The sequence below is a fragment of the Nyctereutes procyonoides genome, unplaced genomic scaffold, assembly GCF_905146905.1.
Source record: "Nyctereutes procyonoides isolate TBG_1078 unplaced genomic scaffold, NYPRO_anot_genome, whole genome shotgun sequence".
Lineage (NCBI taxonomy): Eukaryota > Metazoa > Chordata > Mammalia > Carnivora > Canidae > Nyctereutes > Nyctereutes procyonoides.
Genome location: NW_026575044.1, coordinates 48,225,576 through 48,253,370, shown reverse-complemented (window position 1 = coordinate 48,253,370; position 27,795 = coordinate 48,225,576). Strand labels below are relative to the sequence as shown.

The window sequence follows — 27,795 nt, the reverse complement described above, 5'->3', positions numbered from 1 at the left end:
CTTGTACTACTTGGAATAATTTCACAGCCACACCCTGTTGCTGCTGCTACTGTGGTGGGCTCAGTGTTGCAAGTATCCACTTAAAATGTCATGTCACGCCAATCATCTCTACAAAATTGTGCATCACAGTAAAAAGTGATCTCTTGTGGTTCTCCCTATTACTAAAGTTTTTGAGGAGTTAAAAGTTAAATGTGGATTTTTGACGGGGAGAGAGTACCCTAAAATATACTGTGTTGTTCAAGGGTCAACTAACCTTGTATCCTGGAAATGAACACTTGAGTAAATGAATAGTGAATGTAGGAGCTAAGGTTCTCACTGTTTGAGTGGGAGATTGCAGAAAGGCAAGTCAGGAAAAGGCTGAAATAAATGTAATGAATTATTGTTTGAGACAGTATGAACTCATAGTTAGCTTAGTGTAGACACACTTTCATACAAAAATACTTATAGATGTGCATATGCAGAAATAGTTTACATACACAGATTTCCTTCCTGTATCACCTAGCAAGCCCAGGAACAACAACAAACACACCATAGCAAGGAGAACACCTAATACCGAGATCGTGGTTACAGTACCTTTATCCAAAGCAACCAGGGCTTAAAAAAATGGCTGATCCTAGGACTGAGACAGGAAATATACAAGGTCAATTTGGAGACTCCTGTACTATAAAGTAAGGAAGTGCTCAAAAAATGCACATAAATATATAAACTGAACAATGGGAAGGTGTCAAAAGGATACAGGTGTCAACCGAAAGAGATCCCAATTGGAGAAGTCAAAACACTTTCAGCAACAGGATAAATAAGTGGTACTGCATTATAACCCAAGGTATAAATATCTGTGTCTACCTGGATATAAATGATTGAACAAATTAAAAAATGGGAGAGAACAGACAAATTTTCCATGAAGAATTTCAGGTCATTTATGTAGTTATTCTGATCTTAAGGAGGTGAAGCATTGTCCCCACTCTAAGTGTAGGTTGCATAGAGTGACTTCCTCCCAAAAAATACAGCTCAGAAAGAGGGAAAACAAAGTAACTTGAAAAACCTGACAAATATTATCTCAGCAAAGTGACTAAGTTAGCATTAACAGTGGTCAAGTCACATGGATAGTATGTACCCTTGATAAGATGTGATGAAAATGGCACTTTACCTATGTGGTCTTCCTCCCTAAAAACACACTAGTCTAATCACAAGAAAAACTAAGACAAATTCATATAGTGGGGCACTCTTCAAAAATACCGGATTGGTACTCCTTAAAATGGTCAAGACCATCAAAAACAAGGAAAGTCAAGAAATCATTACAGCCAAGGGGAGCATAGGAGACATGACTAAATGTAACATGGCATCCTGCATGGGATTCCTGGAACAGGAAAATGACATTACATAAAAATTATAGAAATCTGAATAAAGTAGACTTCAAATAATAATAATGTATCAATTATGACAACTGTACTATAAGACAATAACAGAAAATTGATGTGAGATACATATTAACTCTATTTCATCTTTGAAATTTTTCTGAAAATCTTTAAAGTAAAATATTTATTGAAAGAAAGTCCCCCAGGTAATTTTAATGATTTGGGAACCATTAAATAACATTTCCCTCTACCCTTTTTACTGCAAGCACCCTCAAACCTCCCAGTCACTTTACCTCATACTGCCTTTTATCACAGCCTATATCTCTACCTCAAATCCCTCTTCTGTCACAGTTTTCCTCAAAGTTCATGTCTATATCCTATCTCACACTGATCCTTTAGGTTCTTGGACTTCTCACTATCAGAAACTTTTTCACTGCACTTTAGCCACTACTCCATTTTTCTCCAGAATTTTTAGTATCCTTTGCTAGTTTCCTACTGTGGTATTTATCATTTTTCTATTGTCTTGTCAAAGCAGAAAAATGATGTTATTATTTTTGTTGTGTACACACACACATATTTCATAGATATTGCAGGTTTGATTCCAGACTACTGCAGTAAAGTGAAAACTGTAATGAAATGAATCAAATCAATTTTCTGGTTTTCCAGCACACATGGAAGTTATGTTTACACTACTTATGTTTACACTACACTATAATCTATTAAGTTAAAAAAAATGGACATACCTTAATTAAAAAAAATTTTCTGAGTTGTAATCCTTGATCACAGATCACTATGACAAATATAATAATGAAAAATTTTGAGATATTGTAAGAATTACCAGAATGTGATACAAAGAAACAAAGTGAGCAAATGCTGTTGGAAAAATGGCAGACAGACTTGCTCAACACAGGGTTGCCATTACACCCAATTTGCAAAAAAAAGAAAAAAGAAAAAAGCAGCATCTGTAAAGCACAATAAAACGAAGTATGCCTGGGTGTATACAAATTATACGTGATTTAAATTTAAATTATAATTTAAATTGTGGTTAAATTATAGTAATTATAACTATGCATCCATAATTATATATCTTATATTTAAGTTATATATAAAATTTAAATTGTGTTAAAATATACCTAATATAGAATTTGCCACCTCAACTTTTTTTATGGAAGTACAATTGACATGTAACATTACATTAGTTTTAAGTGTGAAACATGATTCCATATTTGTATATATTGTTAAATGGTCACAAGAAGTCTAATTAACATCTGTCACCATACACAGTTGCAAAATATTTCCCTCCCAATGAGAACTTCTAAGTTTTGCTCTTAGCAATTTTCAAATTTGCAATACAGCATTAGCCATGCTGTCACTATGTGTATATTACATCTTTACGACTTTTTCCCACTGTTTTTTTTAATCTTTGACCCTCTTCACCATTTACCCCCCACCTCTAGCAACCACTAATCTGCCCTCTGTATCTATGAACTTGTTTTTTTTTTGTTGGTTGTTATTGCTGTTTTTTCTTAGATCTCAAATTTAAGGGAGATCATACAGTAGTTGTCTTTTTGTCTGGCTTATTTCACTTAGCACAACTGCCCTCATGGGGCATCCATGTTTTCGCAAAAGGCAAGATTTCATTCTTTTTTTATTGCTGAATGATATTCCAATATGTGTGTGTTGTAGTGTAGGGGCAGGGTAAAGCCACCCAAAACCTACCACAATGACATATCAATTATTTTGAATTGTAGCTACTTGGGAAAGAGCCAGTGCAAGGACACTTACATACTCTTTTGTCCTCTTGAAAGCAGGAACTGGATCTCCCATTTAAAGGCACCCTGCCTGTACTAAGAAGTAAAAAGGCATCCTTATCACCAGAGATAGGGACCTCAAAAATTACAAAGCTACAGAAACTAATCTACTACCTCAGCCCAAATTTCACTTAGAATTCCTACTAATTAAAGTTGCCAAACATGTTTTCTTCACCCTCTCAATTCTTCACAAATCTGTCTTTGTCTAAAAAGTATAAGAACTTCCTGCCTTGGTCATTTCTTGGGTCTCATTTCATTATGGGGCCCCCATGAGCACATAATAAAGATTTGGGTTTTTTTCTCCTGTTAATCCGTCTCATGTAAATTTAATTTTTAGTCAAGCTCTAAAACTTTAAAGTATAAAGGAAGAATTTTTCCTTCTCTACAATACATACCATAATTTCTTTATCCATTCATCCATCAATGAACAAACAGGCTGTTTCCATATACTGGCTATTGTAAACAAAACTGCAATAAACACGGGGGTGCATATGTCTTTCCAACTATTTAGTTTTCTTTGCACAGATACTCAAAAATGGAATTCTTAGGGCAGCCCCGGTGGCACAGCGGTTTAGCACCACCTGCAGCCCAGGGTGTGATCCTGGAGACCCAGGATCAAGTCCTGCGTCGGGCTTCCTGCATGGAGCCCGCTTCTCCCTCTGCCTGTGTCTCTGCCTCTCTCTCTCTCTCTCTGTGTCCCTATGAATAAATAAACAAATCTTTTTTTAAAAATGGAATTCTTGGGATCCCTGGGTGGCGCAGCGGTTTGGCGCCTGCCTTTGGCCCAGGGCGCGATCCTGGAGACCCGGGATCGAATCCCACATCGGGCTCCCAGTGCATGGAGCCTGCTTCTCCCTCTGCCTATGTCTCTGCCTCTCTCTCTCTCTCTCTCTCTCTCTCTCTCTGTGACTATTATAAATAAATAAAAAAAAATTTAAAAAAATGGAATTCTTAGATATGATAGTTCTATTTTTAATTTTTTGAGGAACCTTCATACTATTTTCCATAGTGGCTGTACCAATTTGTATTCCCACCAAAAGTGCATGAGAAGGGTTCCCTGTTCTCCACATTTACAATCAACACTTAACTTCTTGTCTAATAGCCATTCTATCAAGTGTGAGCAGATATCTCATTGTGGCTTTCATTTACATTTCCCTAATGATTAATGATGTTGAGCATTCTTTTGTGTACCTGTTGGCAACTTGCAGGTGGTCTTTGGAAAATGTCTATTCAGATCTTCCTATTTTTAAATTGGATTTTTTTTTTTTTGCTAGAGTTATAGGAGTTTTTTATAATTTCCAGATATTACTCCCTATCAGATATGATTTACAAATAGTTTCTCCCATTCAGTACGTTGCCTTTTCATTTTGTTGGTTTCCTTTGTTGTGCAGAAGCTTTTTAATTTGATGTAGTCTAAGTGAGACTTGCTTGCTTTTACTTTCAGTGTCAGATTCAATACCATTGCCAAGACCTATGTCAAGGAGCTTAAAACGCCTACGTTTTCTTCTAGGAATTTTATGGTTTCATGACTTAGGCTCTTTAACTTTGAGTGGATTTTTGTTTAGGATATAAGATTGTAGTCCAGTTCCCCCAGTACCATTTATTGAAGAGACTGTCCTTTCCCAGGTATATTCTTGGCTCCTCTGTTGTTGTAAATTAACCATGTATGTATGAGTTTATTTCTGGGTTCTCCACGCTGTTCCAGTAACCTCTGTGCCTCTTTTTATGCCAGTAACATACTGTTTTAATTACTAAAACTTTGTAATATAGTTTGAAATCAAGGAGTATGGGGCCTTCAGCTTTGGTCTTCCTCAAGACTACTTTGACTATTCGAGATCTTTTGTGGTTTCATAGAAATTTTACAATTTCTTTGTTCTATTTCTGTGAAAAGTGCCACTGGAAGTTTGATAGGGATTGCACTGAATCCATAGATTGTTTTGGCTAGTATGGACATTTTAACAATATTGATTCCTCCAATCCATTAATACAGAATCTCTCTCCATTTGTGTCATCTTCAACTGCTTCCATTAATGTCTTCCAGTTTTCAATATACAAGGCCTTCACCTCTTTGGTTACATTTATTCTTAGGTAATTTTTTTGATGCAATTGTAAATGGGACTGTTTTCCAGATTTCTCTTTCTTATAGTTCATTATTAGTATACAGAAATGCAACAGATCTTGCATATTGATTTTATATCCCACAAATTTACTGAATTTATTTACTAGCTCTAACAGTTTTTTGGTAGAGTTCTTTCTACATATTATGTCATCTGCAATGACAGTTTTACTTCTTCCTTTCCAATTTAAATATCTTTTATTTCTTTTTCTGGCCTAACTGCTCTGCCTAGGACTACATATACTGTGCTGAACAAAAACAGCAAGAATGGGCATCCTTGTCTTATTCCTGATTGTAGAGAAACACTTTCAATCTTTCATTGCTGATTCTGATGTTTGCTCTGAGCTTCTCACATAAAACCTTTATTATGTTGAGGTACATTACATCTATACCTGCTCTGTTGAATGTATTTTTTTTTAAATCGTAAGTGGATGTTGTATTTTGTCAAATGCTTTTCCTGCATGTATCGAGATAATACGGAGTTTTACCCTTCATTTTTCAATGGGCATTGACTGATTTGAGGATTTTCAACCACCCCCATATACCTAGAATAAGTCCCATCTGATCATCAGGTATGATCCTTCAACACACTGTTCAATTTGATTTGCTAGTATTTATTGAGAATTTTTGTTTGTAATTCACAACAGGGATAGTGGTGGCAATTTTTCTTTTCTTGTGTTATCTTGTCTGGTTTTGGTATCAGGACAATTCTGGCCCCATAAAATTATTTTGGAAGAATTCCTTCCTGTCGTATTTTGTGGAAGAGTTTGAGGACTGGTATTAATTTACTCTGAATGTTTGGTAATTGGTAACATAGAAGAGTGAAGCCATCTGTTTATAAGTCAACTTACCTTTTAACCCCCTTCACCTATTTTGCTCAGACCCCACTCCCCACCTCTGGCAACAGCAATATGGTCGAAATATGGTCTCTCTAATCCATAAGCTTTGCGTTTTTTTTTTGTTTTGTTTTAGATTTTACATGTAAGTGAGATCATATGGTATTTGTCTTTCTCTGACTTATTTTACTTAATGTAATGCCCACAAGGTCCATCCACATTGTTGCAAATGGCAAGACTTCATTCTTTTAAAGACTGAATATTTCATTGTACATACACACCACATCTTCATTTATCAATGGACACTTAGGTTGTTTCTGTACCATGGCTACTGCAAATAATGCTGCAATGAACATGAAAATGCATAAATCTTTTTGGGTTAGTGTTTTCATTTTCTTTGGAAAGATACCCACAACCGGAATTACTGAATCATGCAGTAGCTCTCTTTTCAATTTTTTGAAGAATCTACACACCGTTTTCCATAGTGATTGCACCAGTTTATATCCCCACCAACACTGTACAAGGATTTTCTTTTCTCCATATCTTCACAATCATTTGTTATTTCTTATAAGTTTATGGTTCTGTGGCATGAAGCAGATTCACCTATTGTGCAAGCATCACCACTGGTCATCTTCAGAACTTCTTCATACCCCAACTGACCTCTATACCTACAGCAACTCCCCATTTCTACTCTTCCCAGCCACTGGTAACCACCATTTTACTTTGTCTCTATAAATCTAACTGTCTAGATACCATGTAGAAGAGAAATCTTAATATATTTGTTTTTTTATGAGTGGCTTATTTCACTCAGTATGTCTTTAAAGTTCACCCACGTTGTAGCATGTATCAGAATTTCCTTCCTTTTAAAGGGTGAATATTACTCCATCCATTGCATGTATATACCACAATTTGTTACCCATTTATCTACGGATGGACATTCAGGTTGTTTCTACTTCTTCACTCCTGTGAATAATGCTATGAACACAAGTGTCAAATCGACTATGCACAAAGTACTACCAAAAATATATTTTTATGCTTGTATTTTCTTTATGAATCTTTCCTTTCCTTGAGGCTTAAACTGTCTACAAGACCAGAAAATATACTCACTCTTATTTCCTTTAACTTCTTTTGACATTTAGAAAAATATATTTTGTTTATTTATTCATGAGAGACACAGAGAAAGAGACAGAGACATAGGCAGAGGGAGAACCAGGCTCTCCGGGGGGGGGGGGGGGGGAGCCTGATGCAGGACTCAATCCCAGGATCTTGAGGTCACAACCTGAGCCAAAGGCAGACGCTCAACCACTGAACCACCAGGGGCCCCTTCTTTTGACATTTTAACTCTTCCCATGTATCTGTAATGCCACTCTTTAGTAACAATCATATTCCTTTATATACCCAAATTGGTCTCTGGGCTTTCTAGTATGTTTCAGTACTCTGTCTTTCCGTTCTTGTACCAACACTCGATGGTTTAGTTTTGCTTTTTGCAAATGAGTATTTTATTTTTTATTTTATTTATAGTTTTGTATAGCTTTATAATAAATTTTAGTCCATCATTCTTTTTCTCAAAATTATCTTGCCAAATCTTATCAAATAAGTTTTTTAATAATTCTGACAGGCTAAAAATGTTAATACCTGGGTCAAAGAAATAAAACATAAAAATTAAGCCACAGAAATACCAGAGGAGCACCTGGGTGGTGCAGTCGGTTAAGCCTCTGACTCTTGGTTTCAGCTCAGGTTATGATCTAAGAGTTATGAGATCAAGCCCTGCAATGGGCTCCAACTCACTGTGTAGTCTGCTTCAGATTCTCTCTCCCTCTCATTCTGCCCCTCCTGCTCATGCTTATGCTCTCTCTCTCAAATAAGTAAATCTTAAAAAGGAAAAAAAACTAGAAAAAATTCTTTAAGTTAGGTAAGTTCTTCTAAAATGTGATATAAAAGCTGAAAGTCATTTTGTTAGAAATCCTAAGTAATTCTGTAAACTAGAAATGCAAATATCATAAACAGAAATCACACAACAAATGAAAACATTTGCAACACAAATGAAAGAGGACTAATAATCACTAAAAAAAAAAAAAAAAATACAACTTAACTCCCCTGACCCCCAAACAGAAGATACAGAGGCAGCTCAAGGAAAAAGAAACACGAATGTTGAATAAACACACAGAAGCATTCAAATCCAATTTTAAAACTATAAAATGAGACACCTTTTTCACTTAAAAGACTTGATTAAAGTCTTGATAAGATTGTGCTGACAAGGGTTCAAGGAAACCCAAAGAGCAACACAAGCAACAAAAAAATAACGTAGTAGTATTTTCAAAATGTTAAAGGAAAAGAATTTCAAACCAAAAATCTGTAATTAATCTAATCGAGTATTTAAAAGTGAGGTTAACTAAAGATATTTTCAGGAAAAAAAAAGATATTTTCAGGGATAAAAAGCCTTAGAATGTTTACGTACAAAAACCCTGTTGAAAGTGCTTTTATATAAGTACTCAAATACGAACTGAAATAAATCTATGAGAATACTATATGATACATGCCAGTAAGAGTGAGTAAATAACCTAATAGAACATATTTTATATAAAAAGAAAAAGGATGGATGGATGCTTGAAGAATACCCCTAACAATCTAGAACTAAAATTCAACAGAACATCAACATGGCTACTGGGAAACTAAGGGTAGAGGGTGGTGTGGAGCAGACCAGAGGAAAGTGAGAAAGTCATTTAAAGTTCTTGTTTACAGGTAAGATATGTTATTATACACACACACACACACACACACACACACACACACACACACACATATTTAGGATTAAAAAACTGATTGTGGGGGGAATCCCTGGGTGGCTCAGCGATTTGGAGCCTGCCTTCGGCCCACAGCGTGGTCCTGGAGTACCGGGATCGAGTCCTGCATAGGGCTTCCTGCATGGAGCCTGCTTCTCCCACTGCCTGTGTCTCTGCCTCTCTCCCTCTGTCTGTGTTTCTCATGAATAAATAAAATCTAAAAAAAAAAAAACAAAAACAACCCCCCCCCCCCAAAACACAAAAAAAAGAAAAAATTGATTGTGGAAAATAACTAGAAGTTTAGTAAACAGAATGTAAATAATTTCCAATGTGTTAATACAATAAATGAAAATGGATTAAACTTGTTAATGAAAAGGTAAGAGTCTGAGGCTGATAAAAATAAGATTCAGCAATATATTTTGTAAAAGAAACCACAAAAGGCTACTAAAAAGGTTGAAAATAAAAGGACAGGAAGATGCATGAGGAAAAATAAACCAGGCAGCTAAGCTGGACTTTGTTTGCCTCATTCACATGAATAATTCAAACCCTTCCTGGTCTGGGCTCAACTCCCTGCCATTCCTGGGCCTGTGGATTCCACCAATGCATTAAAGCTCACAGTATCTGGAGTATCTGTTTCCTATAGAAAAAGGGGCTTCTCTGTTTTCTATTATGATTTTAAGTCCTTTTTCCATTTCAGGCACCTGCAGATTCCTCTTTCTAGTTTTCAAACTCAGCTGAGTATTTTTTATATTTTATTTTTATCTAGCATTCCCACATATCTGATAAAGAAGGGAGCTTCAGTCTACCATTTTGTCTGGAAGGCTCCAGAACAATCACTTTAAATACAATTGAAAACAAAATTAAAGTTACTTAAATTGTGCTATATTATAAAATCATACAACTCAACTGATAGACATGAAGAGTAATAAAATAATACCTAGCATAGTCCTTGCTACATATAAAATATTCAGATATTGCCCTCTAAATTTACCACTAATTTTATATTCTATCCAAAGAAAATAAAGATAGAACCATAAGCATAGAATGAGAATTCCATTTTTCCTGTTTCAGCTGCTTTAGGGGCAAAAATGCTTCCTCCAAAATTATTTTAAGAAACAAAAAAGGCAACTAGTAAAGGACCAAATTATAGCAACAGAATTCAATGATCCTTAAGAGTCATTAAGTTAGGAAAGTGACCATTACTTTCTCTAAATCCAAGATTCTAGTCTGACTTTTTGGTTGACCTTCATCATGTCTCAATATTCCTGTTTCTTCTTGAAAGTAATGTTAGGCTAGATGACAATGAAGATCTCCTACTCTTCCAAAACTCTGATTCCAGAATAAAAGGTTTAGAATAATTTTACTCCAAATTCTATTTTTCTATGAATACAAAATTGATAGCTTAAATCATTAAAAAATTATGATATCCTTATTGCTGTTTTCCCCCTAGGCAAAAAAAAAGTATACAACAATCCATGTAAATAGTATTTCCTACTTAAAGACCATACAGCTTAATTCCCTCACATTTTAAAAATGGTTCTGAAAAAATAATGGAAAAGGCCTCACAATAAATGGCCGTGTTTCTGGGATATTAACTGGACATTCTCCCTCCCCCCACCATGTACTTAAATCATTTAAGGGAAAAAAAAAATCATTTAAGGGAGAATTCAGTCTACAAAAGAGGAATTGTGCTTTCTTTATCATACTTTCCCTAAGTAAGCAATGGCTGACTTTCACCACAATATTTTCTGGCAGCTATTTCATAACATTTTCCCACAAAAATATAATGGTTGTATTCCAGATCAAGAAACTAAAATCATACATGACCAATTTAACCAACAGCATGCAAAGATGAACAACCACATCCTTTAAAATAAACTATCCTCAACAATGTCCTTTAAATAATGTTTTTAAAAGTCCTTAAGTTTATGGTCTATTTTACACAGTTCTATATTAACTGTTTTAATGATCACGTTCTACTTCTCTAATCTAAAAAATAAAAATTAAAAGATAATAAAATAGGTCAACCTTCCCTTGGTTTGCTCTGGAGAACTATGGTGTCCTGGAGAAAGAATAATGAGATGACAGGTGACAGACTGCTTGAAACAGAGGTAAAGAGAAAGTAAGAGGCATTTTTTTTTTAAAATGTATTTTATGTTTTCAAACCCAGCCACCAGGATAGGAAAGGAAGTAAAATTCAGGACAGAAGCTCAGTCCTGTAAATAGAGGCTGCTTTTGGGTTGGTGCTGCTAAATATTGTATCTTTCAGGAATCTGAGCATGGCAGGTAATTCAGAAGACTATTCAAAGTAAATAGAAGATAAATGGTCAATTTGGTTTAGCTGTATGTGTATGCTACCTTCAAAATTCCACAAAAATAAATCTAATGGTACAAGAGTACTATTTTGATACCCCAAATGCCTGAAATATAAACAACCAATACGTACTAATCCCGGCAAAACATATTAGGAGAAATTTAGCAAAATAACTACTAGAAGACCTGAGTTCTCACTGTAATTCTAAGTTAAACTCTTTGGGTTTCAGATTTCTCATTTTAAAATGAAGTCCCTTCTAGCTCTAAAATTCTACCATTCTTTATCTCCCCCAACTCTTTCCTCAACATATATAAATCGTGAAAACTATGTCCAACAAACATTGATCTAAAAGAACTGATTCTCCTCATAATTTCAAAAAATGAATTAAGTAGGTGATCTTAATCTATTTAACTACAGATACTTTCCTTAGCTATCATACCCAGTTTGCTCATGCAATTTTCAATCACTTAACATTTACTAAGCATCTATATGCTAAGCAATGGAACTAAAGATAAACAAGACACAATCCTAGGCTAAAGGAAATTTACTGTTTTTAAGGAATGAAAGGTTAATTACTATATGGAACAATAAATGTTACAGAAATAAGGCAACACTAACACAAAGAGATCACGCAACTCAGGTGCAGGTAAATGGGGGTATAGTTGGGGAATTTCAAGGAGAGGTAACACTAAGATGATCCTGAGGATGACGACCACCAGGCAGGTAGATATGGACAGGGCTGCAGAGGGAAAAGGATAAGCATGTGCATAGGTATGGACACACACTCCACACAAGAAAGCAGGCCACACTGAGAGGATAGCAAAACTCGAAGTACAATGGGTAGAAAATGAATTTAAAGAAGTAGGAAGGGATCACATCATGAGGCACCTTGTGATTGTGTTGTTTGATCTTAATGACAAAAAGCAATTTAAAACTTTTAAAAAGGCAGTGACATAATTCAAGTAGTGTTTAGAAAGGCTGCTGGTGAAACTCTGGAAGACTAAAAGAAGTCAGATGAGAGACTAGGAAACCACTTAAAGTATAATGACCAGTTGTGAGATAGGGAGTAATAGTAAACAAGAGTAAGGAGGTTAGAATAATACCCATGTTTCTGGCTCCAGCAACAGAAAGTTGCTGAAAGTAATTTAAAGTAAGATAATTTAAGGGGCACCTGGGTGATTCAGTTGTTTGGGCATCCTACTCTTGATTTGGGCTTGGGTCATGGTATCAGGGTCATGGGATTGAGCCCTGCAGCGTGCTGGGGCATCTGCAACATGCTCAGCAGGGAGTCTGATTGAAATTCTCTCCCTCCCTCTTTGCTCCTCCCCCGGATACATGTGCATACTCTCTCTCCCAAATAAAGAAATAAATCTTAAAAAAAAATAAAATAAAAGAAGCAATTAGCATTTTTCTGTTGTGTCTATCTTCTAACAGTAGCAACTAATAGCTGAAATTTAAAAAAAAATTCTCATTACTTTATTAGACAATACTTACAAAAGATATTAGTGGTAAAAAGATGTTTTTGACACTGTCAAACACTGGACCATAAAGGACCACATTCTAAAAATACATTCAGACTTTTTAAAGACTATAATATAGGCAGTGTGCTTACAACGATCTATTTGCCACGGGTATCTAATATACTATGTATACATTTATTTCCAGAATTATTAAGGTGTATTATATAAAATAGTCATCTGCAATTGAGAGAGTTGGCATAAATACCTTCTAAAGTTCAAAGATTCTAAAAATGAGTTGCTGAGTTACTGACCTCTTTCTTACCCTATAGGGTTCTAAATTGTGCAACTTCCCTAGACCAGTAGAGGGCTGCAAGAGCTCAGAGAAAATGATTAGGTGTAGCATTCCTCGCATGGCTGGCATGGGGGATGAAAAAAATCACTGATGGCTAAACTAGAAATCTATTAGCTAATTTGTATTCACTGCACTGTCAACAGATTCTAAAGGGGGTCAAGGGGGTAACTCCCCAAATCCTGAAACTGGAAACGCTCGTTATTAAGGATTTTGCCACCAGCTCCTTTCTCTTCCATCAAAATATTAAAGTTTCAGGCCAAGTAAAATCTCACCAACGTACAAAAATTAGGAGGAAATCAGTCAGTCAAAATGAGGTAGCAAATCACCACTTCCTTTGAGACCGACTACTCTACACTGCTGCTACCACACTATTCTTCCTAAAATAATTATGTTGTTAGATTATTCTCACGTATAATTTATCAATTCTGTTCTGCAAATAGAACAGTGATGAAATCTAACTTTCCCTTGCCTATATTTTAAGGCAGATTTTTACCTCACATATAGTCTTACTTTCAACTCCCCTTCTCAGACCACTCTTACTGTCATATGCAATATGCAATAAAGTTAAAATGTAGAGTTCACGGTGAACTGTGAAGAAAGAAATTACATAGGTCTAGAGAAAGGGAAATGTCACTGTTGGGAGGTTTGTACAAAGGGAGATAGGAATTCCCTTGAGGGAGTGAGGAAATGGATTCAGGAAAAGTATATAGAGGGCTTCCACTAGTTCGTAATGTTTAATTCTTAAGCTGGTGATAGGTACCCAGGAAGTTCATTATGCTGTTTCCTGTACCTTTTACATTATTTAAAGTATTTCAAAATAAAAAAGGTTTTGGTATTTTAACTTTGCCCCCTTCTCCTGCTCCTCAAAGGACAAGCAGCTGATCTTTGCAATATAAATCTGGTGCCATTCTAAATACACCTCACAGTTTGTTTAGTTTTAAAGATTTTATTTATTTATTCATTAGAGAGCGAAAGAGGCAGAGACACAGGCAAAGGAAGCAGCAGACTCCATGCAGGAGCCTGATGAGGAACAGGATCCCAGGACTCCAGGATCACACCCTGGGCCAAAGGCAGGATCCCACACCTCACAGTTAATCTCAAGTAACGATCTCACTTTTATTGCTTTCATTTAAAATGACAGGGCACATATTTTACCTTTTTTTTTTTTTTTAAGATTCTATTTATTTATAAGAGAGAGAGAGAGAGAAGACACAGGCAGAGGGAGAAGCAGGCTCCATGCAGGGAGCCTGATGTGGGACTCGATCTCAGAACTCCAGGATCATGCCCTGGGCTGAAGGCAGGTGCTAAACTGCTGAACCATCCAGGGATCCCCACATATTTTACTTTTAAATGGAAGGTGTTTTTTTTTTTTTAAGATTTTATTTATTCATTCATGAGAGACACGGGGGGGGGGAGGGAGAGAGGAGGGGGGAGAGAGAGAGAGAGAGAGGCAGAGACAGGCAGAGGGAGAAGCAGGCTCCACGCAGGGAGCCTGACATGGGACTCAATCCCAGGTCTCTAGGATCACACCCTGGGCTGAAGGTGGCGCTAAATCGCTGAGCCACCCGGGCTGCCCTAAATGGAAGTATTTTTAATTTTTAGATAATTTGGTGTAATTTTAACACCAGCACATAAAAATAGAAGAAATTTAGGATAAAGGCCATGGCATAAAAAAAAGAGCAGTTCACAAGAATCACTGCTTCTATACTACGCAAGTCTTTGATCCTGAAACTCACTTTTATCTATGCCCAAACTCTTTATGGAGTTAGAGAAACTGCTGAAATTAGTACCTTGAAAGAGCAATGTTACTGGAAATATTAAATTATTTCTAATCTGCATACCACACTATTCCTCCCCTGACCCAACTATACCATGGGTTGTAACCCTGCTTCAAACTGGAGCCAAAATTTATAGCTTCCATATGACTTCACACCAGGGTTGAAATTTCAGTCCTTATCTGTAACTGCACTTTTTCTGTTCCCTGCATACTCTCCAACATAAACCTACTTACTATACGACACCCAAGAATTCAGGATAACATATTTTAAGGCATTTAAAAGAAAACATGCTCTAAACCGGCTCAGAGTAAAATATGTACATGTTACTGTTAGCTCTTTTGGCCACACTAACTTAGAATTATAAACTGGTTCCTTACCAAAGTATACTGAAGAGAATAAGGAAAAATATGGTAATGCTAACTTACCACAGCAGAGTAAATTTAATGTATTAAAATAACTGTAAGAAAGTAACAAGAAAAGGGTAGTATTATGAAAACTCCAAACCCCATGGGAAGGCATACATGCATGTTTTGTTTCACTTTTAAAAGAAAACATTTCTGGATACGTAACCACACAAATGTTATAAAGCGGGGGGCGGGGAGGCAAATCCCACTGAAAGTGCCAATATTAAAGAGCTCTGTCTATCAAAAGGAAATATTACTATATTGCTTTAATCTATCAAAAGGAAATATTACTATACTATAGTATAGTATAATATATACTATAATATATAATACTATAGTATAGTATAATATATACTATAATATATAATACTATAAAAATAATACCTAAAAACATAAGTTTAGGACTATTTAAGAATATGATTCTAGATCAAAATTGAACTTAAATTTTCAAGTCAGTGATTCTTAGTCTCTTTTGGACATACCTATTTCAGACTCTGAAGGCATATTCACTAAGGACTTTGCAATGTAATTTCAAAATGTTTACAGAACCTCTAATTATGGATCCTTGCTTTAAATAACTATGTCTTCCTGCTAGATTTTATGCTCCATGTAAGAAGAGAATGTCTTCTTCAGATATATGCTTAGAGCATTGGGACATAAAACCTTAAGACCTAACAACCTTATTACTGATCTTCTTGTGTCTTATTGAATTCCACACAATGTCTACAATCATTCTAAGAAAATCTGCACTATATCATTTTCATCTTGCAAATTCATTTTAAGTCCCTCATCTTAGTAATCTCATGTACTACTCGTCTTTTCTTCCTTAGCCTTCTTATGCCAATCAAACCATTCTTCTGTCACTGGCATTGGGGTGGTTCTCGGTCATTCGATAAATATACAATGACTCGTTACAGTGTGATGAAATTCGTTTGAGTGTACAATACTGAACAAGATAAACACCATCTATGTCCTTGCAGGGCTTACTATGCTCCTGTGTATACCAACCAGAAAGCAATTTAGATGTTTAAGAATAATACAATCCTGGGATACCTGGGTGGCTCAGCCGATTAGGTGTCGACTCTTGGTTTCAGCTCAGGTCATGATCTCAGGATCATAGGATTGAATCTCATCTAGCTCTATGCTCAGTGAAGAGTCTGCTTGTCCCTCTCCCTCTGCTCCTTTCCAGCTAATGCTCTTCGCTTCTCTCAAATTAATTCTTTAAAAAAAAATACTGTCCTATTTCATATGCAGTTTTGCTCACTGAGTATAAACCCTTAAAAAAGACAGAGACCATAATACTGTCTTTGCTTGTCCCAAACACCTGTCTCAACAGTGATAAATGCAATGCTGCTCATAGAAATATTTATTTAAAATTTAACTATGAAATGTTTACAATATTATATCCATATTTGTTCAACTTGAAAACTCAGAAAAGACAAAAATTCTAGTTACTTTCAAATTCAATACCCAGAGATAAACTACTACACTGTCAAACTAGATCATTCAAATCCTTTCACTCTTCAAAAAAATCCATAATCCAGAACACAAAATAATTACTTTTCCCTAAAAGGGAAAAAATTTATCTATTACTTTATCTCTTTTTTCTTTTAATATCACTAACTTCTTTAAAGGTGTAGTTCTTGAGGAAACAACACAGTCACAGATTTTAATCGAATCGAATCTCTAAAATGGGAATAAGATAGAGAGTGCCTGGCTGTCTCAGTAGGGAGGACATGTGACTCTTGATCTCAGAGTCGAGTTTGAGCCCCATGTTGGGTGTAGATTTCTTAAAAATAAAAAAATGGAACAAGATAAACTTCACAAAGTCACTGTAAGGAGCGAATGAAAAGCTATATAGAGGGCCTATTATCAATCACAGATCATTTGTAATTACACCTGTACAAGTTAACAGGCACTCCATAATGAACATGACTTAAATGTGAGACACTCCAGTTTTCCCCTAAGCTCAAAGGATTCCCACTGTTTCAGCTCCATCTTCCCTAACATCAAAGTTCACAAAAGTTATAGGCTGGATAAATTCTTGGACTAGAGGTGTGAAGGTATAATAAGAGAGTCCAAAGAGTTATCATCTCAATAAGGTAACAATTTGCAGAGAGCCAGTTTCTTCTGGGGTTTGCCAAAAGGCTGTAAAATCCAAGTTCTGATACAAATGATTAATTAGAAAAAATATTTATAGCATATAGAAGGTTAACAATCTCTAATAAACAAAGAATATCCAGAGGGGGAGGTTGGAGAATTGGTAATAACCTTTTTATTACATAGTTTTTTATTTTAATAATATGCACATATTATTTTTGTAATTTAAAAACACCCTAAAAGTTTTCAAAGTTGTTTAAATTCTTGATTGCCACTCCTAGAAGTTTTCAATAAGAAGGAACAAAGAAGGCAGAAAAATGGGATCCCTGGGTGGCGCAGCGGATTGGCGGCGCAGCGGTTTGGCGCCTGCCTTTGGCCTAGGGCACGATCCTGGAGATCCGGGATCGCATCCCACGTCAGGCTCCCGGTGCATGGAGCCTGCTTCTCCCTCTGCCTGTGTCTCTGCCTCTATCTCTCTCTGTGACTATCATAAGTAAATAAAAATTAAAAAAAAAAAAAGAAGGCAGAAAAATGTACAAAGAATATGAAGTGTTAGTTCACAGAAGAGAAAATGAAAATGACTATTTCCTAATATATTAGCTAATGATCTAAATTACTAAAATCAATATTCATACCATAATTAAAGGCAAAAGCCTTGAAATACAAAGTGTAAGCAGTAACACTTAAATCTAATAACAAAAATGTAAATTGTCAACCAACAACAGATAGGTATATTTTTCACTGGGTGTTTGCAAAGGCAAAGGAACACTAGCATCTAAAGGGGAAGGAGGAGCCCCGAAGGAGAGAAGGGACAAAGGAAAGGAAGAATGAGTAAGCCAATTTGCTGTCAAACATTCTTGTTTACTTTCAATGATATGAGGACAAACAGAAACTCAGTAAAAAGGTATTTTTATCCTGTTCAACTGCAGCTTAAAGAGAACATTCATCTTTATTCTTGGGATGTTTTAATGAACACCTGGAAGACAGGAATAATTTCTGAAGGTTGAATAACCACCACTGGATGACCTACCTCAATGTAAATCTATGAATGAATTAGCTTGATCTTAAGAAAAATTTCTTGTACAGCAACAAACTTGTATTTATACAGCACTTATAAATTTCAAGTTAGATCTTGAGTGCTGGTATCTCAAATTGGAGATATTTCAGTGACATCTTTTTAAAGTATTTTTATAACTAGGTATTTAAGATCTCTATTCTCATCACTGATTAACATAACGTATCTGAAGATATCTAACACTACCTCAAGTACAGAAGCTCAATAAAAGTTCTTTTTCTTGATCACCAAGTAACTTTCAAATACTCAAAATTAAACTCTGGTAAAAAGGACTTATTTTAACTCAGAGGTTACAAGACTTTACTACAGAACAACAGAATATAACAAAGGTTTCTTTTTAGTTATAGTATTTTTGTATAAATTAAGGTTGAAAACATTCTGTAAAACTTTTAATGTTCTCAATCACCACTTATTAGTAAAGTGGTATCAAGAATGTTTTCAGTATTTACTCCTACCTTGCTTAAGTTTCAGAAAAGGTGTAACAAAATAGAAAGAAGGTTCTGTGTACAATGTGTCTTTGGTATAAAGGAAAATAAAAATATGTGTTTCTTCTTTCTTCCTTTAGATGTTAATACTTCTCTTTCTCGAGTGAATTTCAAGAGTCTAGCATTTTGCCAGAGAATTTTAACCTGGTTCCTATCCATGGTTCAACATCATCAGGTTAGCTGATGTTTTCCTGATCTCAGAGTAGTTGTGAAACTGAAAGGATCTGAAGTAAAAAGTACTTCATGAACAGGGGCACCGGAGTCGCTCAGTCAGTTAAGCATCCAACTCTTGATTTCGGCTCAGATCATGATCTCAGGGTACTGGGATCCAGCCCCCATGTTTTTGTATTCAGGCTCCCCACTCAGCATAGTCTGATAGAGGATTTTCTCCACACTTCCCACCCCTGTGCTTGCATGCGACTCACGCTCTCTCAAATAAATCTTTTTTTTTTTTTAAGTACTTCATGAACTACACAGCACCATATTTCTTACATACTATTATCTTGTATAGAGTCAATACAGCTATTTCTAGGAAGAGGGAACCACACATGCAGTTTTTGTTCTCTATTAGAATTCAGGAGATAGAAAAACTCCTATGTAGAAGGAAGAACAATCCGAAATCTGAAAAGCTACAAGATTCTCACCTCTTTCAAGCAACAAAGTAGTTTAAAAATATGTTATTTGGGGGCACCTGGCTGGTTCAGTCGGAAGAGCATGCAACTCAGTCTTGGGGTTGTAAATTTGAGCCCCCATTTTAGGTACAGACATTGCTTAATTTTAAAATTGAAAAAAAATCTTTAAGAAAGTGTAAAAAATATGATACTCATCACAAATATTGCGATATTTCCACTAATTATGGCCCAAATACAAACCAAAAGTCATAAAAGTAAACTATATATATTGAAACAATTTTAGTGCCATAAGTAAATATTAAGGGATTGGCCAAAGAATAGACAATATTTGAGATACCAAAGAAAAAGAAATTATTTCCACCTTATAACTTGTAGCTTCATGTTTATCTTTTCTACTTATCTCAATCTGGAAGCATTTCTGTGTTTAAATTTATTTATTTATTTATTATTTATTTATTTACTTACTTACTTACTTATGATAGAGAGAGAGAGAGAGAGAGAGAGAGGCAGAGACACAGGCAGAGGGAGAAGCAGGCTCCATGCACCGGGAGCCCAACGTGGGACTCGATCCCGGATCTCCAGGATCGCGCCCTGGGCCAAAGGCAGGCGCCAAACCACTGCGCCACCCAGGGATCCCCATTTCTGTGTTTAAAGTTAATTTTTCTAAGAATTTCAGAGTTTGAATTTCTTAGCATTTTGGAAGGTCTCAATTGGAAAATCAAGTCTTGGATGCTATTTTTCTAAACTGGACAAATTTACTATTGATGGATGTATTCCTTTATAAAAGTCCTTAATGAGTTTGGTTAGTGATCTTTTTCTCTCCAGTCACTATGATTAAATGTTTCTTTATAAAAATGGCACCAACATAAAGGTGGAGTTTGTTAAAATCGCTCCTTGTAATGTTAACAACCACAGTCCTTCTGTAGCTGGTGAGATTCATTTGCTTCTGACAACTAACATAAAAAACCCCAATAGTCATCTCAACATCTCAGAAAAGGCTTGCTGCCTACCTTCCAAGATTCTCATAAAGTATTTACTTTTCTTTTTGTTTTTCTGACCAACACAATAGAAGGTAGAATATCTGGCCCTCATTTTCATGAAGTCTGAAATTTAAGAAACACTGCCTTAAAACTTTGCAAAATCAGCTAAACACTCTTAATTAGAGACAGAGCACAGACAAATGGTTTAGAACAGGAATACAGTCTTGTCACTTTTTTAATGTCTGTGAATATCTACACAAAACAGTTTAAAGCCTCACTTTCCTCAACCATGTGTTAGAATAATAATAGTATCTATTTAACAGGGTTATTTTGAAATTTTTAAATATTTTACATAAAACATTGAACAGATAATTCACATTCTAAGTGTTCAATCAATGTTTATCATAACTTTTAGCTTCAAGATTACAGGTAATCTATGTAATATTATAATAAACAATACTGACATATTGTTTTCCAGTGTTATCAATTTAAAGCACTAGAAGAAAAGGTCTTTAAACATAAGAGTGAGAGCCAGCAAACAAAAAATCTGGACATTTCTATATATTTAGATGTACAAGATAACCTTAACACAAACCATTCAAAGAGAAGTTTATAAAGGAAATTATCTCCTGTTATTGCCATATGTGGAAACTAGCAACAGACAAATTAACATCGCAACTAAGATACTTTCACTATTACTTTTTAAAAGCCACTGTTAAACAGATTATGCATGCATGAGTGTAAATGAGAATGTTTTCAAATGCTATATGGAGAAACTTCATATTCTCCAGAGGAAGTCAGGCTCTAACAACTGCAATATTTAAAATGTTCGTAAGAGGCTTTACTAAGATTAGAACTAAGTGGGGATAAGAAAATGTATCTACAGGGAGTTATAATCTGTAAAACAGCAGGTGCTGGAAACAATAAAGCTAAGGCTAAGCAAAAACCTAGGGATCAGACACCTTGTTTCACGGTAACACTGTATTTATTTTTTAAATATTGCCACAAAAATATTGCCACTTTTTATATCTATAAAAGTTTATAGTAAGCCTCCTGCTTTCCATATGTAATCGCATTTGTTCTATCCAACAACCTCGTAAATTATTTAGGAAAATTACTTTTTATAGATTAAAAAGGTTCTGAAAGTTAACGTGATTTATCAAGAACCACAGTTAGGAAGTAATAAATCAAGTGATTTTTTTTTTTTTCTTAAATCAGGAATCCAAACTGAGAACCTCTCATTTATATTTCAATATTCTTTCCACTACTCCATAAAGTTACTTCTTAAAGACAGAGGCGTTAGCATTTTCAAAGAAAGGAATCTCTAGGCCCAAACGACAGACTTTTTAAATAGGCTGTAGTGACTTGGGTGAGTCATTTCACCTTACCAGGACTTTATTTTCTCTTGAGGAAAACAGACTAGAAAATTTGAGGTCCCTTCCAGTTCTAAGGACAAATCACCATGACTATACCCTTTACACAATACAGGCATTTTAGAAATACATGTTAATTTTAGCAACAAGTTCAAAATCACAAAGTACTGTGAATACTTTTAAGCAACCTATTCCAATTGTCAGACAAAATTTTCATGCCTTTCTGATAAGACATTGCTTCAGTATCATCAAGTTTATATACAGAACGCAGTCTAAACCTCTTATTGGCTGTGATGGAAATAATCTCTCAGATCATTCTCTTTTTAGACTGTAATAATGCTCTTAAAACAAGAATGAAGAAAATTTAACTACCAGTCAGCTACTGCCAACAAATTGAGTATTTTTACTATTATTCTTACTCCTTAGAATAAAAATCTCTTTTCCAACAAAGTGTCTTTCAAATATCCCACTACCATTTTCTACAAGCTACCTCAGAAAACTATCACATTTTCCAGTAACTTCTACAGGAAAAAAAAAGAGAATACATAAACACCTTGACAAAAAAAAAAAAAAAAAAATCTTCCTTTTGAATTCATTCCACTGAGTAGGCACTGGTCTCCAAACAAAATTTAAGTGTTTTTTTTTTTTTTTCTTCTTTCCTTCCTGATATACAAGAACTAAAACCAGAGACTGAACAACTACTAAATTCTTTCATCATCGGAATATTTTAGTTCTCTTCATTCTTCCTCATATATTCCTCACGGAATACTCATCCCTAGATTTTCACTTTCCCAGCTCTGCTTGCTCACATAACCACCCTAATCACAGAGATGAAAAACACTAAAGGAATCCTGCTTTGTTCTTACTCTTTTCTTTTTTTTTTACCTCTATTCCTTCCATCAATACCACTTAACACTTAGATTTTAGTTCATTTTAACACCTCGTCTGCCCCTAAAATAGAACACATACCCCGAATACCTAAGTTTGACTTTAGCCAAGCCGGCTGGAGACCTTCCTCTAAAAGAAATTTAGTTAGTACTTGTGTCAACTATAACAGATATTTAAGCAGTAAAACCTTTCTCTTCTTGCCTATAATCTCCTGGGGAAACATTCTCAGACTTTAAAGAAAAAAAATTTTTTTTTTTTGCGTTTAGCCCAAATTAAAGACTTTCCCCAACAAGATAGGTTAATACAATGACCTGATCTTACACAGTCAACACTATCTCAATTTGTTTTTAAGCCACTTGGCACCAACAGAGCGTGTGTTCTGCCAGTTCTGAGCTAATCTCCAGGAAAGCCTTTGTATAATGACTGAAGAAACTGAAACAGATCAGTGCCCAAGATTTTCTAACAGCCTACTTGAGCATATGTTTTCAATAAAGTCAATTTGTTTTAAAATAGCAGTTTTACCGGTTCGCCTTCCTTCATAATTTACGTAAACCATTTTCAAATAAAAAAGGAGTCCATGACTAAGAACACAGGTTCACTTCAACTTCGGGGTCACACATAATTCCAAGGCTTTACACATCACTGAATCTGCAACCCGTTTCCATCGCGTTCGCAGTTTAGCCGCGGGTGTCCGGTGGAAATTACAATGTCAACGACTGCACTGCTTAAAAGGTTTCCTACGGTTTCGACTGGTGCAATAGTGGTAACTTCCCATCCCAAACTGCTTCTTACTGTTATTATTAAAACAGCTGTCAGCTGGGCTTCGGTAACCTCTTTGTACAACCGTTTACTCAACGCTTTGGGATCCTCGAGGATGCGTCACACCATATCCGCCCTCAAAACGAGCTCTCAGAACCTGACGTGCTCCAAGGGTCTACGGCCACCGTTCGAAGGGGCACTTGCAGCAGGCGAAGCGCCCCGGCTGCCCACTGCGGCAGAGCGCGCTTGCAGGGGCTTTTACGACAGAACCGCAGCGCGCCGCTCTCCTTCCCCTTCGGGCTCCCGAGCTGGCAGCTCCCCGGCTCCCCCTTGCTCGTCCTCTCCCAGGACCCCGGTACCTGCGACGCTCCCTCCCGCTGGGGCCGCAGCGGTCTCCCGCGGCCGCGCCCGCACCCCGGCTCCCCGCGGACGGACGGACGGGCGCGCGCGGCGGCCTGGGCGCGCCCCCCACCCCGCGCCGCGCCGCGCCGCGCCCCGCCCCGCCCCGCCGGGTCCGGCCGCCGCACGCCGCCGGCGCCCTCCCGGGCCGCGCACACTCGCACGCACACGCTCCTCCCGGCCCCGCCATGTTCCGGGAGGCGGCGGCAGCCCAACCCCGGCAGCGGCGGCGGGGGGTCGCCCCGCCGGGTCCCCCCGCGCCGCCCTCGCCCCGCTGGCAGCTCGCGCCGCGCCGCGGCTCCTCGCGGCTCCTCGCGGCTCCGGGAGGGGCGGCGGCGGGCGGGGCGGCCCCGCGCCCCGGCCACTAACGGCCTGTCACTGTCAGGCCGGCGGCGCCGCGGGGCGGCGGACCGGGCGGCACGCGGCAGGGAGGGCCTGGCGCGTCCCCTACCTTGCTCCGGGGAGGGGGGACGGGAGCAGCGCGGAACTGAGGGGTCTCCTCCCAGGCGCCGGGGACGGGGCTCGAAACCGCGCCGCGCCCCTCCTTCCTCCTCGCCTGTCGCCACGCCCCCCTCACCCTCACGGACCCGAGGCACGATCGGCGCAGGAGGGTTCACCCCCTGAACGAGTGCCTCGGTGTTGCCGTCGCTGTCGTTGTCTTCGTCGCCGCTGCAACCGCCACGAACGCCGCGGAGGCCGGGCTTGAAAACATCTCCGGTCTCCGTCCGTCTCTCACCACAACCTCCTCGCTCCCAGGACAGCGCCGCCCGGCGATTGGCTGCGACGCGGGCACGTGACTCGGTGGGCACGGGACGGGCGGCGTGAGCGCCCCGCCCCCGGCGCCCGCCCGCCCCTTCCGCCGGCCCCTCCCCGCTGCCCCCGCCGCTCTTTCAGCTCCGCGGAGAAGCTTCCCGAGCCGCGGGGCGGAGGAGGCGGAAGGTACCAAGTAGGAGGCGGCGGGGGTGCAGGCCGGAGCTCCTTCTCCTCGCCCCACCCAGGCGTCGCCGTCTGCCTCCCGGTCGCCGGCCCCTAGCCAGAGCGGGGAATCTAGGGATGCGCAGGAAAGCCGCGCGGGCTCCGCAGACGCTGCGGGGCCACACGGCTCTGCCGTCGCTCTTTGTGGGGACCATGGCAGTAGCTGTGACTGGAAACTTCTGGAAATGGCGGCGGCGAAGAAGAGGCTGAACGCAGGGTATTCACATGTTATTTTTGCAGGGCGGGTGGGCGAGTTTGTGAGGTGGGACCCCGGAGAATATGTGCCGAACGCAGAGGCGAGGCGTGTCCCCCGTAAATTCGCGGCTGCGGACGGCTGGGCCGGGGCGTCCGGAGACGTGGGGCGCGGCGCGCGGCGGCGCGCGGCGGGTCCGCGCGCCACTGCGCTTGCGCCCCGGAGAGGCCCGGACGCGCGTCGGGAACTCGGCTGGGCCGCGGCGCGCCCGCCACACCTGCGCCGGTTAACGTGCACCTGCTGCGGGCACCCCGCGAACCCCACCGTGCCGCTTTCCCAGTCACACCTCCCAGTGACCTCCTTTCAGAGACAGGGGCCTCCACATCCGAGATAGTGTCTCAGAGGGAACTGCTCAAGTATCGGAGAGGCGTGCGTGAGGAGTATTTACGGCCTCGGCCTACCGGCAGCGGGTACTTTTACTTCTGGACGCCTTTTATTTACATCGAGGTTAGTCTCCGATAGTTTGTATATGCCTTTATTTAGCCACCAAAGGTTACATAATCTGATGGAAACCATTTTATTGTGACTTGATTTTTAACGCTTTTTATTTACATCGAAGTTAACCTGCGACAGTTTGTACATGGCTTTATTTAGCCACCAAAGGAGTTACACAAATTGGACGCAAACCACCTCCCTAGTCGTTAATAGCGGTCTCTACAGCACCTGTGACTTAATGGAGTTACAAATTTGTCACTACAGATATTTTTCAGCCCTGACACAAAGTTAAATCCCAACAGATTACGTAAAGCATAAACTTGCATTAAAGGTGACTAATTTTTTTCCTTGTCACGTTAGTCTATACATAGGTAATGCGGCTGCAGCAAATACTCATAACTTGTTATGTGCCGTAGGATTTTCTGGAGCAGTGGCCCCATACAGTTACAGCCAAGTAATTCTGAGCAATCAGTAGTTTGCTCTAGCAACGTTTAGTAGGGGCTACAAAAAAAGTGGTATTAGATTCTTTGTCAGAAGAGATTATGATATATTGTTTGATTCTTGTCATTAAACAGCAGGAAGATTTCCTCCTCAAATAACAGCACAGAGTTAGGAATTGAGGAAATGAGGGAGCAAGTGGTGGTTAACACACATATAATGCCTACCTCTCCCTAGAGGTTTGAGAAATAGGCCAGGATATAGCTGTCATCCCTGAAAACTAGCAAGGAAATTTTAATCAGTGCATTTCATTTTCACTTTGAAACCATCTTGGATTACTGTAAGATTTTACCTGCCAGGTGTTTTTAAAAGCTAACTAGAAACATTAAAACCAGTATTATGTTAAAATTGATAAAGTTTTTAAGAAAAATAGGCAAAAAATTTAAGACTCAAAATCCTGATATGCACTACTGTGAAACAACGTGATGACCTAAGAACTATAGAAAACGTTTTGAGGGACGCCTGGGTGGCTCAGCAGTTGGGCGCCTGCTCAGGTCGTGATCCCAGAATCCGGGATCAGGTTCCATATCAGGCTCTCTCTGAGGAGCCTGCTTTTCCCTCTGCCTGTGTCTCTGCCTCTCTCTCTAACTCTGTGTCTCATGAATAAATAAATAAATCTTAAAAAAAAAGTTTCAATAATGGTATAACAGTATGCCTATAATTGTAATGATCTAAAATTAATTTTCTATTTTTAAAACATTACATAAAAATTGATATTCAGTGCATGTCCATAATACAGGTCTTACTTTTTTCACCCGGTATCTGAATCTCTCCCACTTCTAATTTTTGTTCTAGTAGAAAAAAAAAATTATGTCAAAGTAAGGCATTTTTACAAAAGTCAAGAGGGCTGTAGGATAGAAGAGAGGCATTTTCATTGTTACTTTTCTCTGCCAGTTAAAAAGTTACTGTTCTTGTTTACCTTCTCAGATTAAAAACTATTTTTTAAAGCTATTCTTAAAAATAATTTTTTTAAGCACAATAATTACTACTAGTTACTGGTTAGTCTGCCAGAAGAACAAGGCCAAACAATGACTTCAAGAAATCCTGAAACAATTGGATTTGGATTTATCCCTGCATTAAGGCTATTAATTTTTTTCAACTTGCAGAACTAATGCACCGTAGCTGGTTTCTTGAAAATGTATAATATGCAGGTTTTATCCTTTGTTCTAAGCTGAAATATGCATTCAATGGAAGAGTAGATTTTGTATATTGACTGTTTTTCAAACTCAGATTGTACTTCCAGTCTCTTCACCCAGTTTCTATTCTTGCAGTATACAATAATAATGAAGTGCCTTACTTTTATTAAAATGATAAACAATACTTCTAAAGACAACTACTTTATCCTCCTCACACTTCTGCTTGAGGTGTCACCAGTTGGAAATAGAGTAACAATAATGTGCTGTAAATCTAAAAATGTTTAAAGGGAGTACTAACAAAGTCTATAGAAAGATCATGTTAACTTAAGATTTGGCTCTAGTTAAAGATGGAAAAGCAAAATATATATGAAATTTGACAGTTTTTACTTGACAATAATCTAATGTTATTGATAAAAGTGGCCTGGCAGTTGAAAATGGATGACATTGGAGTGACTGTTAACTAGATTATGAAATAATGTCTTTAGAGTTAGCCATAGATAGCAAAAGACTCTAAAATGGTACTCTGAAGTTTTATCGTGACACTGACAGCAGCAAGTTGCTAGGTATACACCATGAAATGAACAAGTAACATAAAAAG

General features: G+C 38.1%; 1 protein-coding gene across 4 annotated transcripts in view; it reads right to left on the bottom strand.

Moving 5' to 3' along the window:
• Positions 1 to 24,703, bottom strand: part of ANKRD12 (ankyrin repeat domain 12) — a 123,799-nt gene extending 99,096 nt beyond the window's left edge. Inside the window, exon 1 of one of the 4 annotated variants that reach the window (XM_055323700.1) lies at positions 24,352 to 24,703. The gene's annotated coding sequence lies outside the window, so the exon portion shown is untranslated. Of the gene's footprint in view, positions 1 to 23,534; positions 23,555 to 24,351 lie in introns of those variants that run through there. The other 3 variants (XM_055323702.1, XM_055323704.1, XM_055323703.1) reach the window with 3 other exon arrangements.
• Between the last annotated feature and the right edge of the window lie 3,092 nt (positions 24,704 to 27,795).